The sequence below is a fragment of the Rutidosis leptorrhynchoides genome, chromosome 6, assembly GCF_046630445.1.
Source record: "Rutidosis leptorrhynchoides isolate AG116_Rl617_1_P2 chromosome 6, CSIRO_AGI_Rlap_v1, whole genome shotgun sequence".
NCBI lineage: Eukaryota > Viridiplantae > Streptophyta > Magnoliopsida > Asterales > Asteraceae > Rutidosis > Rutidosis leptorrhynchoides.
Genome location: NC_092338.1, coordinates 248,268,061 through 248,280,980, shown reverse-complemented (window position 1 = coordinate 248,280,980; position 12,920 = coordinate 248,268,061).

The following is a 12,920-nucleotide window of genomic DNA, read 5'->3' as shown; positions in this document are numbered from 1 at the left end:
TCCTTTACCAAATTGTAACTTATTATTTTCGCATATGGATTCTTTTCTTACTCCGTCCAATTTACCTCTGATTAATGATACTATTTCACTTGGAAGTGTGTCATTATTACGTTTAGTGATCAAAGCGTGTAGCATTAGACCATGGTTTAATTCACAGGAAGTCTTCATCTCGTAAAACCTAAAAAAAATAAAAATTCAGAATGGGGGGAGAAGACTAGTTCTTTAGGGTCTGCTAGGGAAAGACCATTCGGGTTCTATTTTCGAGAACTACACGAAAACAGAAAATCTAACTCTAACAGAAATACATATTATCCTTTAAAGACTTGATTCTCCCCACACTTAGTTAGCTGTGGTGTCGAAATTGTGATTAACTTCGTTGTCGACTTCCATTGGACTATCTATGTAATGTTTAACTCTGTGACCATTAACCTTAAATTCAATCCCATTTGAATTTATTAATTCTACTGTTCTGTACGGGAAAACTCTTTTGACTATGAATGGTCCAGACCATCTTGATTTCAATTTTCCAGGAAATAGCTTGAATCGTGAATTGAAAAGAAGAACTCTGTCTCATTTTTTAAATTCTTTTGAACTTCTGATTCTGTTATCATGCCATTTCTTCGTTCTTTCTTTATAGATTAACGAATTATCGTATGCTTCATGTCTCAATTCTTCTAATTCGTTTAATTGACTTAATCGTAGACGTCCAGCTTCATGTAAATCAAGATTACATGTCTTCAAAGCCCAGAATGCTTTGTGTTCAATTTTCTACTGGAAGATGACATGCTTTTCCATAAACGAGTTTAAAAGGTGTGGTTCCAATTGGAGTTTTATAGGCTGTTCTAAAAGCCCAGAGTGCATCCTCCAATTTTATGGACCATTCCTTCGGATTTGATCCTACAGTTTTCTCCAGAATGCGTTTTAAAGCTCGGTTGGTATTTTCAACTTGTCCACTTGTTTATGGATGATATGTGGTGGAGATTTTATGAGTTACTCCATATCTTTTGAACTTTCTCAAGTTGATTATTACAAAAATGAGTTCCCCGATCACTTATTAAAGCTTTCGGTGTTTCAAACCTTGCAAAAAGACGTTTTAAAAAATTGACTACAACTCGTGCATCATTAGTCGGGAGAGCTTGTGCTTCCGCCCATTTAGATACATAATCAATGGCTACGAGAATGTAGAGATTATTATGAAATTTTGGAAATTGACCCATAAAGTCAATACCCCAAATGTCAAATACTTCGCATACTTGAATGACATTTTTTCGCATTTCATCACGTTGACTTATTTTTTCGGCCCTTTGACATGCATCACAGGATTTGCAAAGAAGGTGTGCGTCTTTGAAAATTGTAGGTTAATAGAATCCAGCAATGTAAACTTTTCTTGCTGTTAGTTGAGGCCCATAATGCCCTCCTGTTGGTCCTGTGTGACAATGGTTTAAGATTTGACTAGCTTCATCTCTGAATACACATCGGCGTATTATTCCATCGGGACAACTTTTAAACAAATGTGGATTTTCCCAAAAATAGTGTTTTATATCACTAAAGAATTTCTTTCGTTTTTGGTACGATAATATTTTTTCAAGGAATCCACATACTAAGTTGTTTGCATAGTCTGCAAACCATGGAATTTCATTATGATCTATCTTCAATAGATATTCATCAGGAAAGTTGTCTTGTATGGCTGATTCATTTAGACTTCTAATTCGGAATTTTCAAGACGAGAAAGATGATCAGCGGCGAGATTTTCTGCTCCTCTTTTATCTCGAATTTCAATATCAAACTCTTGTAAGAGTAAGATCCAACGGATTAATCGTAGTTTGGCATCTTGTTTCAAAAATAGGTATCTAAGAGTAGAATGGTCAGTATAGACCACTGTTTTAGCTAGAACGAGATATGATCAAAATTTGTCAAAAGCAAAGACAATAGCAAGGAGTTCTTTTTCAGTAGTTGTGTAATTTGTTTGTGCTCCTTGTAACGTCTTACTAGCATAATATATAGGTTGAAATCCTTTTTCAATCCTTTGTCCTAAAACGGCTCCCATTGCAAAATCACTTGCATCGCACATTAGTTCAAACGGTAAATTCCAATTTGGTGTTATCATGATCGGCGCATTAGTGAGTTTTTCTTTAAGTATATTAAAAGATTTGATGCATTCATCTGAAAAGATGAATGAAGCATCTTTTTCTAGGAGTTTATTCATAGGAGTGGCAATTTTAGAAAAATCTTTTGTAAAAAGTCGGTAAAAACCGGCATGCCCTAGAAAACTCCTAACTCCTCTAACATTGGTGGGATGTGGAAGTTTAGCAATTACATCTACTTTAGCTCTATCCACTTCAATTCCTTCCTTTGAAATTTTATGACCAAGAACGATGCCTTCTTTAACCATGAAATGGCATTTCTCTCAATTAAGTACTAGATTTGATTGTTCGTACCTAATAAGCATTCGTTCAAGATTAACTAGACATGATTCAAAAGTATCACCGAAGACTGAAAAGTCATCTATGAAAACTTCCATGCATTCTTCTATCATGTCAAGAAAAATCGCCATCATGCACCTTTGAAAGGTTGCAGGGGCGTTGCAAAGTCCAAATGGCATGCGTTTGTAAGCAAAAGTACCATAAGGGCACGTGAATGTGGTTTTCTCTTGGTCTTCGGGCACTATTGGAATTTGAAAATATCCGGAAAAACCATCAAGAAAAAAATAGTAACTATTTCCGGCTAATCTTTCCAACATTTGATCAATAAAAGGTAAGGGAAAGTGATCTTTTCTGGTGGCGTCATTTAATTTTCTATAATCAATACAAACACGCCATCCTGTTACAGTCCTAGTAGGAATAAGCTCATTTTTCTCATTTGTAATGACAGTCATGCCACCCTTCTTAGACACGCATTGAACTGGGCTTACCCATGGACTATCAGAAATTGGATAAATTAAACCTGCATCAAGCAGTTTAATAATTTCTTTCTTAACAACATCTTTCATATTAGGATTTAGTCTTCGTTGGCGTTGCACATACGTTTTATGACCTTCTTCCATAAGGATTTTATGTGTGCAATACGAAGGATTTATTCTTTTAATATCATGAATCTTCCATGCAATAGCTGGTTTATGAGCTTTTAACACAGATATGAGTTGAGATTTTTCATTTTCAGTAAGAGAAGACGATATTATTACAGGTAATTCAGATTCACCATGTAAATAAGCGTATTCCAAATGGTTTGGAAGTGGCTTTAACTCTAATATCGGTGGTTCTTCTATCGATGATTTATATCGATATCTGTCTTCTTCTTTTAGCATTTGAATTTCTTCTGTTGTTGGTTCATATACATTAGCCATAAGTGTAGCTAACATTTCAGTTTCATCAATTAGTTCAGTTCCTTCTCCTAAAGAACATTCTCATGTTCGATATAATTCTAGAAATTCTTCTAACAATTCTGCATGTGAATCTATAGTTTGAATATAATAGCATGTATCATCTGCAGATTGTGGTTGTTGCATTGCTCTATCAACAGAAAAGGTAACACTCTCGTCCTCTATACTTAGGGTAAGTTTCTTACCGAACACGTCTATCATTGCTTTAGTCGTGTTTAAGAATGGTCTTCCTAATATGAGAGGTACTCGAGAATCTTCTTCCATGTCCAGGATAACAAAATCTACTGAAAATACTAAAGTACCAACTTTAACTAGCATATTTTCCATTATCACTCTAGGATATTTTACTAATCTATCGGCTAGTTGTATACTTGTTCTTGTTGGTTTCAATTCTCCAAGGTCTAGTTTAGCGTATAGTGAATACGGCATTAAATTTATACTAGCACCTAAGTCTGCCAATGCTTCTATTGAACTAAGACTACCCAGAAAACATGGAATTGTGAAACTTTCTAGATCAGATAGTTTTTCTGGTATCTTATTCAACAGCACTGCTGAACAATTAGCATTCATAGTAACAGCCGAGAGTTCTTCCATTTTATTTCTATTCGTGATTAGATCTTTCAGAAATTTAGTATATCTAGGCATTCCTGAAATCACATCAATGAAAGTAAGATTTACATTTATTTGTTTAAACATATCCAAGAATTTGGATTGCTCGGCTTCAAGTCTCTCCTTTCTCATTTTACTCGGGTAAGGAAGTGGTGGTTGGTATGGTTTAACATAAGGTTTTTCCTTAACTGTGTTATCTTCATTAAACTTTTCAACTACCGGTTTTTTTTCCTTATCTTGTTCAGGTTGTGGTTCTTGTGCAGTAGGAATAGCTTCATCAGAAATTACAGGTATTTCAGGTGGTTTAAGTGTAATACCACTTCTTGTGGTAATGGCTTTAGCTGTTTCATTCCGGGTGTTAGCATTTGTATCACTAGGTAAACTTTCCGGTTTTCTTTCACCTATTAACCTTGCTAGGTTACTTACTTCTTGTTCCAGATTTTGAATAGAAGCTTGTTGATTTCTAAATGCTTGAGCATTTTGTTCATTAGTTTGTTTCTGAGATGTGAAAAATTGCGTTTGAGATTCAACTAGCTTCGTCATCATATCTTCTAAATTTGGCTTTTTATCATCGGTTTGTGGTGGTTTGTTTTAAAAATTAGGTCTTTGCTGATTGTAAGTATTATTGGATACTTGTTGATTACTAGGACCTTGTTGGTTGTTGTATGGAACATTTCGATTATAATTCTGGTTTTGATTGTAAATTGGTCTTGGCGGTTGATAATTATTCTGATAATTATTTCCAGGCCTTTGGTTTAGATATGAAACATTCTCTCTTTGTTCCATTGTTAGTTCAATACTGAGACAATCTTTTGTTAAATGTGGTACTCCACACTGCTCACAACTAATTCATATTGAGTGAATATCTTTAGTCATCTTTTCCGTTCGTCTCTTGATAGCATCTATCTTTGCGGAAATAGAATCTAAGTCATGGCTAGAATCGGATCTAGCTGCTTTAGATGATCTAACGATATCTTTTTCTTGATGCCACTAATGTGAGTGGGAAGCAGTGTTTTCTTTATAAAGAACCACCAGCTGCTATATCGATGTCTTTCCTTGTAGCTGTTTTCTTTATAATAGAACCACCAGCTGCTATATCGATGTCTTTCCTTGTAGTGATGTCGCATCCTTGGTAGAATATTTGTACTATTTGACAGGTGTCTAAACCATGTTGCGGACATCCTCTCAATAACTTTCCAAATCTGGTCCATGCCTCATATAGAGTTTCATTTGGTTTCTGTGTGAACGTAACAATTTCTCCTTGAAGTCTTACGGCTTTAGATGCCGGAAAGAATTGTTTAAGAAATTTTTCAACTAAAACGTCCCATGTATCAATCGCCCCTTCAGGTAACGATTCTAACCAATCTTTGGCCTCTCCCTTTAAAGTCCAGGGAAATAACATGAGATATATCTGTTCATCCTCCACTTCTCTTATTTTAAATAGAGTGCAGATCCTATTAAAGGTACGAAGATGTTTATTTGGATCTTCATCCGGTGCACCACTAAATTGGCATTGATTAGTTACCATGTGTAGAATTTGTCCTTTGATTTCATAATCTGGCGCATTAATATCTGGATGAGTAATTGCATGACCTTGGCCAGTGCGTTTAGCTCTCATTCGGTCTTCCATACTTGGAGGTTCCAGATTCTCCATAATTGAATTTGTTGAATCTGAATCACTATAGGATTCTGATTTAATGGTTGGTTCCTCAACAATCTCTGTTTGAATGATTGGTGGTTCCGGAGGAAAGATTAATGGTTCAGGATCTATAAATTGTCCCTGAATATTCTCCGGATTCTCAATTGTGAGGTCGGGTTCAAAAAATGGATTATCGGAAATTTGAATTGGAGTACTTGGTTGACTGGATGACGATTCTAAAGAAAAATCAACGGCGACAATATTTGCTAGATGTCTTGATCGAGTTACAGGTGGTGAACGTACAAAAGGTGGTGAATGTTTTGCTCGGTGCATTCACTGAATATCCTATTAGTTTTTAAAAAGGAAGAAAAATTATATAAGTTATCAAATTAATAGACTTTTCTGATTTTGCCCACGTTTCGAATAGCCAAAAGATGCAGCAGAGGGGCAGGATTCGTTTGGTCTCAATATAATTGAGTACTGTTTGGCTCCAACAACCCAGTTCACGTACAAATCCAACTATTACTACGAACCAGAAAATTTTGATGTCTATCAATTTAACCGCTTAAAATAAATTTTCGTAATTTAAAGAAATTTAGAGAAGAAGTAGAAAATAAAATCTAAGTCCTAAAACTAGAATATCGAGAAATAAGAAAGAAAAAGAGCGCGTCGAAAAACGTCGAAAAATAAAAAGGCGAAAAATAATAGGCGTTGAAACTTAAAAATAAGAAAGTAGCGCGTTGAAACTTAAAAATGAACTAAAAACTAAGAATTAAAAGTTGCGTCTAAAAATATTAAAGCTTACAAGGAATTCTATATCCCAAATGGCAATATCTTAAAAAGGTACTAAAATATAAAATACAGCGTCGCAAAATTCTAAAGCACCTAAATCTTAGTCTAAAGAAAAAGCACTTAAGGGATTTTACGGTAAATCTTAAAAATCTAGAAATAAAAATACTATGGCAAAAACTATGAATTAAAACTAAATACGAGCGAAAAATACAAATATTATGCTAAAATAATTAAAAAGATACAAAATATAAAAATATACTTAAAGTTGTAAAAAGTACAATTTTTATAAAAATATTATTTTTATATTATTTATTTTATAAAACTATTAATTTTATAATTTAATTAAAACTAAATAAACTAAAAATACAAAATAAATAATAAAACTAAATTAACTAATTAAATACTAAACCCTAATTAGGGTTATAATAAATAATAATAATAATAATAATTACCGTAATTAATGTTGAACTAGGGTTTCCTATGGTGTGCCAGACACTCTCATGCGATCGCATGAGATTTTGCCTTCGGACTCATGCTATCGCACGAGCTAAGGTTTTGGGCCAGGTTAAGGGCTGTAACAGTACGGGCCTCGAGTGATTTTTTATTTTTATTTTTTTTGTTTTAATTTTTCTGTTTTATATATTTATATAATATATTTATATAAATTAAATAAAACTTATATTTTTATAAAATAAAGATAAAGAAACTTTTATAGAAGTTATATATTTAACAAACTCTTAAAAATATATAAATTTTGTTTTTCTTTTTATATTTTTGAATATATTATTTAAAACGTATTTTTACAAAGACGTATTTTTATAAAAGTATACTTAAAAATTAATAAAAATCTTTTTTTTATAGCGTTGCGCTTCCGGCATTTTAGCTGATCCCCGGCAGCGGCGCCAAAAATACTTGATGTTATGCGAGGTGTATATGAAATAGCTTATATTTTACTAGGAAATACTATTAAATATGATACAATTTTACACAAGATATTTATTTATTTATAGAATGGATATACCTAAACCTTGCTACAACACTTATATGCAGTGTACCTAATCGTACAGTAGTGTAGTTTTTAGTAAGTCCGGTTCGTTCCACAGGGAAATCTTTAAACAAAGCTTAACGCTATATTAGTTTTAATTTATAAAAATACAAATATATATATAAGTAATATTATTATTATAAAGGGGGTTTTTACCGTTTAATGACAGGTTTGTCGATTTTTAAAACTTTAGTCGCAGTTAAAACCTAATGTAAAAATATATAAAAATAAATACAACTTAATTTAAAACGTAGATTAAATAATGATAATGAAATTGCGATAAATGAAATTGCGATAAAATAAAATTACGATAATTAAAAAGTATGATAATTAAAAGTGCAATTAAATATAATAACAATAAATAAAAGTGCAATAATTAGAAGTGCAATTAAATATGAAAATAAAGGAATTATGCTTATTTAAACTTCCGTAATCATGATGTTTGACGTGTTGATTTTAGTTTATTCTCATGGGTTAATTGTTCTTTGTCCTGGATTATTTAATATGTCCGTCTGGTTTTTGTCCATAACAGTCCATCAGTCATAAATATAAAGTGCGAGTATCCTCGTCAAATTATCCTTATATCAGAAGTCAAATATTCCAACTAATTGGGGACTTAAACTATAACAAGGTTTTAATACTTTATTTAATAATTACACCAGGATATCAACTGCGTGTAACCCAAGGTTTTAATACATTGTTAACAATTACACCAAGTGTCCTTGTATATAATTTTACCCCTGTTTTAATAATTCTAGTGACTATTAATCCATTCCCGTGTCCGGTTAAATGAACGATTATTCGTACATATAAATATCCCGCCCATCGTGTCCGATCGAGTGTATATGGTTATTTATAGGGACGTCCAATTGTAAATCTTTATATTAAAATTAACAAACTATCATTTAGTTAAACAATTATAAAGTCCATTAATAGCCCATAATCTAATTTCCACAAGTGTCGTTCTTTTGTCCAAACCCCAATTATGGTACAAATCCCAATTACCCAAATTTAAATATTTAGCCTAACATCATCATTACTTCGGTATTAAATAAGCATAATAATAACTTAGCTACGAGACATTAATGTAAAAAGGTTGAACATAACTTACAATGATTAAAAATAGCGTAGCGTTACACGGACAGAATTTCGATTTACACCCTTACAACATTCACTAACATACCCTTATTATTGGAAATTAAAATTAAAATTATAAAAATATATATATATATACGTTGATGAATGAAGAGAAAAAGATGTGTTTTTGAGTCCAAAACTCGCGAACTTTATAGGACAAGCCTGGAAAAAGGGCTCATGCGATCGCATGAGTTTTGCTCCTCCAGCTCATGCGATCGCATGGCCAGCTGGGAGGCTCACATGTTGTTGTTTTCTTCTGCCGACAGCTTATATAATATAATATAATATATAAATTAATTTTAAGAATTAATTATATATTATATTATATTCATGTGCATAGTTGACTTGTAATTTTTAGTCCGTCGCGTCGAGCGTTGAGAGTTGACTTTAGTCCCGGTTCCGCATTTTCGAACGTCCTTGCGTATAATTTAATATCTTGTACTTTGCGTTTCGCATCTTGTACTCTAGTAATTTTGAGACGTTTCTCATCAATAATTGGAACCTCTTTGATTGTACTTTGTAATTTTGAGCTTTTTGGTCGTTTGCGTCTTCAATTCGTCGAATCTGTCTTTTGTCTTCACCTTTTATTATTTAAATGAATATCACTTGTAAATAGAACAATTGCAACTAAAAGCTTGTCTTTCTTGAGGGATAAGGCTATGAAATATATGTTCGTTTTTAGCATTATCAACCGTACACATATCTCGTGTACAAAATATCATACACATAACCTGTGTATAAAATCATTCTCTCGATACATAATATTCCCTTTGCTTTCATTGCTTGGCTTGGTAATCGACCTTAACATATAATGCGCATTAATAATATCCCCAAAATAAACAGAACTTTCAGTCTGTAATCAATAATAAACCTCGAAGTACTAAACACCAAGCCCACTAGCTCTTCCGTCTAGTGAACATTCTGGGTGGGGGTGTTAAACCCGGTAGCTACCTTTAGAATTTGCGTGAATTAGGGCCATACCCGATTCTAATTCTTAGGTTACCAAGCAATAATAATCAGGAAAAAAATATTCACATCAATTAGTGGCAATTATCATGTCCACATAATTCAATAATAATCCACAGATCTTCTGTCTGCATAATAATTCATTCGAGGAATGTTTTGCTTGTGTCTATCTTGTCAAAATTTATAAAAGCATTTCATGTATTCGCAGTTCAAAATATATTTCAAAAGCATTTAATAAAGCAGTTATAAAAACAGCGCATGTATTTTCAGTCCCAAAAATGTAAAGAGTAAAAGGGAATCAAATGAACTCACAATATTGTATTTTGTAGTAAAAATACATATGACGATATTGAACAATGCAGGGATGGCCTTGGATTCACGAACCTATATCATTTGTATATATATTAACACACGTAGTTGTAATCGAACAATATATATATATATATATATATATATATATATATATATATATATATATATATATATATATATATATATATATATATATATATATATATATATATATATATATATATATATATATATATATATATATATATATATATATATATATATTATTTAGTGTTCAAATTTATATATATATATATGTGATGACCCGGAAATTTCTGACCAAATTTAAACTTTATCTTTAAATGATTTAATGTTTTCGACACGATAAGCAAAGTCTATGAAGTTGAATCACAAAATTTTAGAACTGTTTCATGTATTAAATTACATTTGACTGCTCTCGACGATTTATGAACAATTATATGTATGTATATATATATATATGTACAAGTAAAAACGACTTTCCTACCGTAAAACACTATTTGCTACAGTAAAATGACTTTGCTACTGTAAACACTATTTGCTACAGTAAACACTATTTGCTACAGTAAAACACTATTTGCTACAGTAACACTATTTGCTACAGTAACCACTATTTGATGTCGATGAACTAGCAAACAAAAACAGGATAAGGCGGCCATGCAATCGCATGGCAAAAACACTGAAAACTCATGCGATCGCATGAGGTACTGTAGCAGGCCACATACTATAAAAGCTCGATTCATTCCTCTGTATTATTATTATTTTTATATTATTATTATTATTATTATTATTATTATTATTATTATTATTATTATTATTATTATTATTATTATTAAGATTAATATTATTATTATTAATCTTATTATAATATTATTATTAGTAGTATATATACCTAAAATACTACGACGAGGTTATGAGCGTGTCACCTTCAAAATGGGTTTTTGAGCGGGATAGAGCTAAGGAAATTATGGGTTATTGCCAAGGAGGTTATGGGTAATTTTCGAGGGTATATTTGTGAATCAAATCTAGTGATTATCATCTCTGTTGCGTCTACGTACTTTTCTACAATATTGAATCTCAATATTGATACGTAAGCACTCATATTTTATCTTTTATACATTAATTGTGTATCCATGTCTAGTGCTCGAGTATATATATTTATGCATGCATGTATGCTAAATTTCATCATTAAACAGTTTATAATGAATCACGAATTGAATACATATATTACTGGTAAAAGGTATATGATATACATGTTTTTGGAACGCTGGCGAAAAATCAATAACTTTTCATTTAGTTATCGAATAATTTCGATGAACGGATTAAAAGATATGATCAACTGAATTATGATTAATGTTAATTGAAATTGCTTTTGAATCTATAATTAAGATTTAAACAACTTGTTTACGAGATTGATAAATTGGATTTTTGAATATTACGAACCGAGTAAATGAATCCTTATATAAGGTATGTCTCGTTTTGTTGAACTATTGTCAAAATTGACTTTTTAAAACGACTTTGGATAACTTTTGTATGTCGATCTCGAGCATTAGGATTGTTATACACTATGACCTGACCTAGCTTGAAAGACATTTATTGACCAACATATGTTCTCTAGGTTGAGATCTACGGTTATTTGGTAATCCGATTTTCAATCATATTTTGGTGAACGACCTTATATGCTGCTAAGGTGAGTTTCATTTGCTCCCTTTTTAATTGCTTTTGCAATATACATTTTTGGGCTGAGAATACATGCACTTTATTTTAAACGCAATGGATACAAGTACATACTAAATTCTACACCGAGTTTGAACCAAAAATCCCTTAGCTTTGTTAACTAGTAACTGCCAGTTATAAGAACTGGTGGGCGCGAGTAGTAGTATATGGATCCATAGGGCTTGATATCCCCGTTCAAGCTAGAGCACTAGCCTTTTAACGGACGTATGCTATTTGAGAAGCGTACACGTTGGTTTACGTGTATTATTAAGATGATTATACAAAGGGTATAAAATATATATACGTTAAGTTTAGTTACCAGGGTGCTCAATTTCGTAGAATATTTTGATAAACGTTTCTGGATGAAACAACTAAAAACTTGTGATTCACCATTACATACAGATTATACGAAACAATAAAACTATGAACTCACCAACCTTTGTGTTGACACTTGTTAGCATGTTTATTCTCAGGTTTACTAGAAGTCTTCCGCTGTTGCTTATATGTTAGACAAGCTATGTGCATGGAGTCTTACATGACATACTTTTCAAGGAAACGTTGCATTCACCAAATCATCACCATGTATCTTATTTTGACTGTATTGTCAATGGAAGTACTATTGTAAACTATTATTTACAGTGATTGTCTATATGTAGAAATCATCAGATGTCCAAAACCTTTAATTTAAATATTCATTTATGGTGTGCCTTTTCAAAAGAATGCAATGTTTACAAAACGTATCATATAGAGGTCAAATACCTCGCAATAAAATCAATGAGTGACGTATTGTCCATATGGATTTGGAGAGATTGTCACAGTTGGTATCAGAGCGTTGGTCCTAATGAACCAGGTCTTGCATGAGTGTGTCTAACTGGTTTTTGTTAGGATGCATTAGTGAGTCTGGACTATGACCGTATATGTCTTTACCAAGTTTTGCTTACCATTTATCGACGAAAATTACTTGCTTATCATTCCTTAGTGTAGACACGTCTTACTGCATTTACTGCATAGATAGTGTACCGACAAAATTCATATCTTAGCATATCTGTTACTGTAAACTTTTCTTGACATCTTCCGAAAATTTCTCCGTAATTTACGGGATTTTGGTATTATATATACATATGTAAATTATGTATTGAGGAGTACCAATCTAAATTCTAAAATCTATCTTATATCAAAAATCAATTCCCTGATTATACAAGATGGATCACGTATCTAGTTCAAATTCCTTAAATTTCGACAGCTATTCCGATATGGATATTCACCTGAACTCCGAAGACAGTGTAACCGGAATGGATCAACCAATT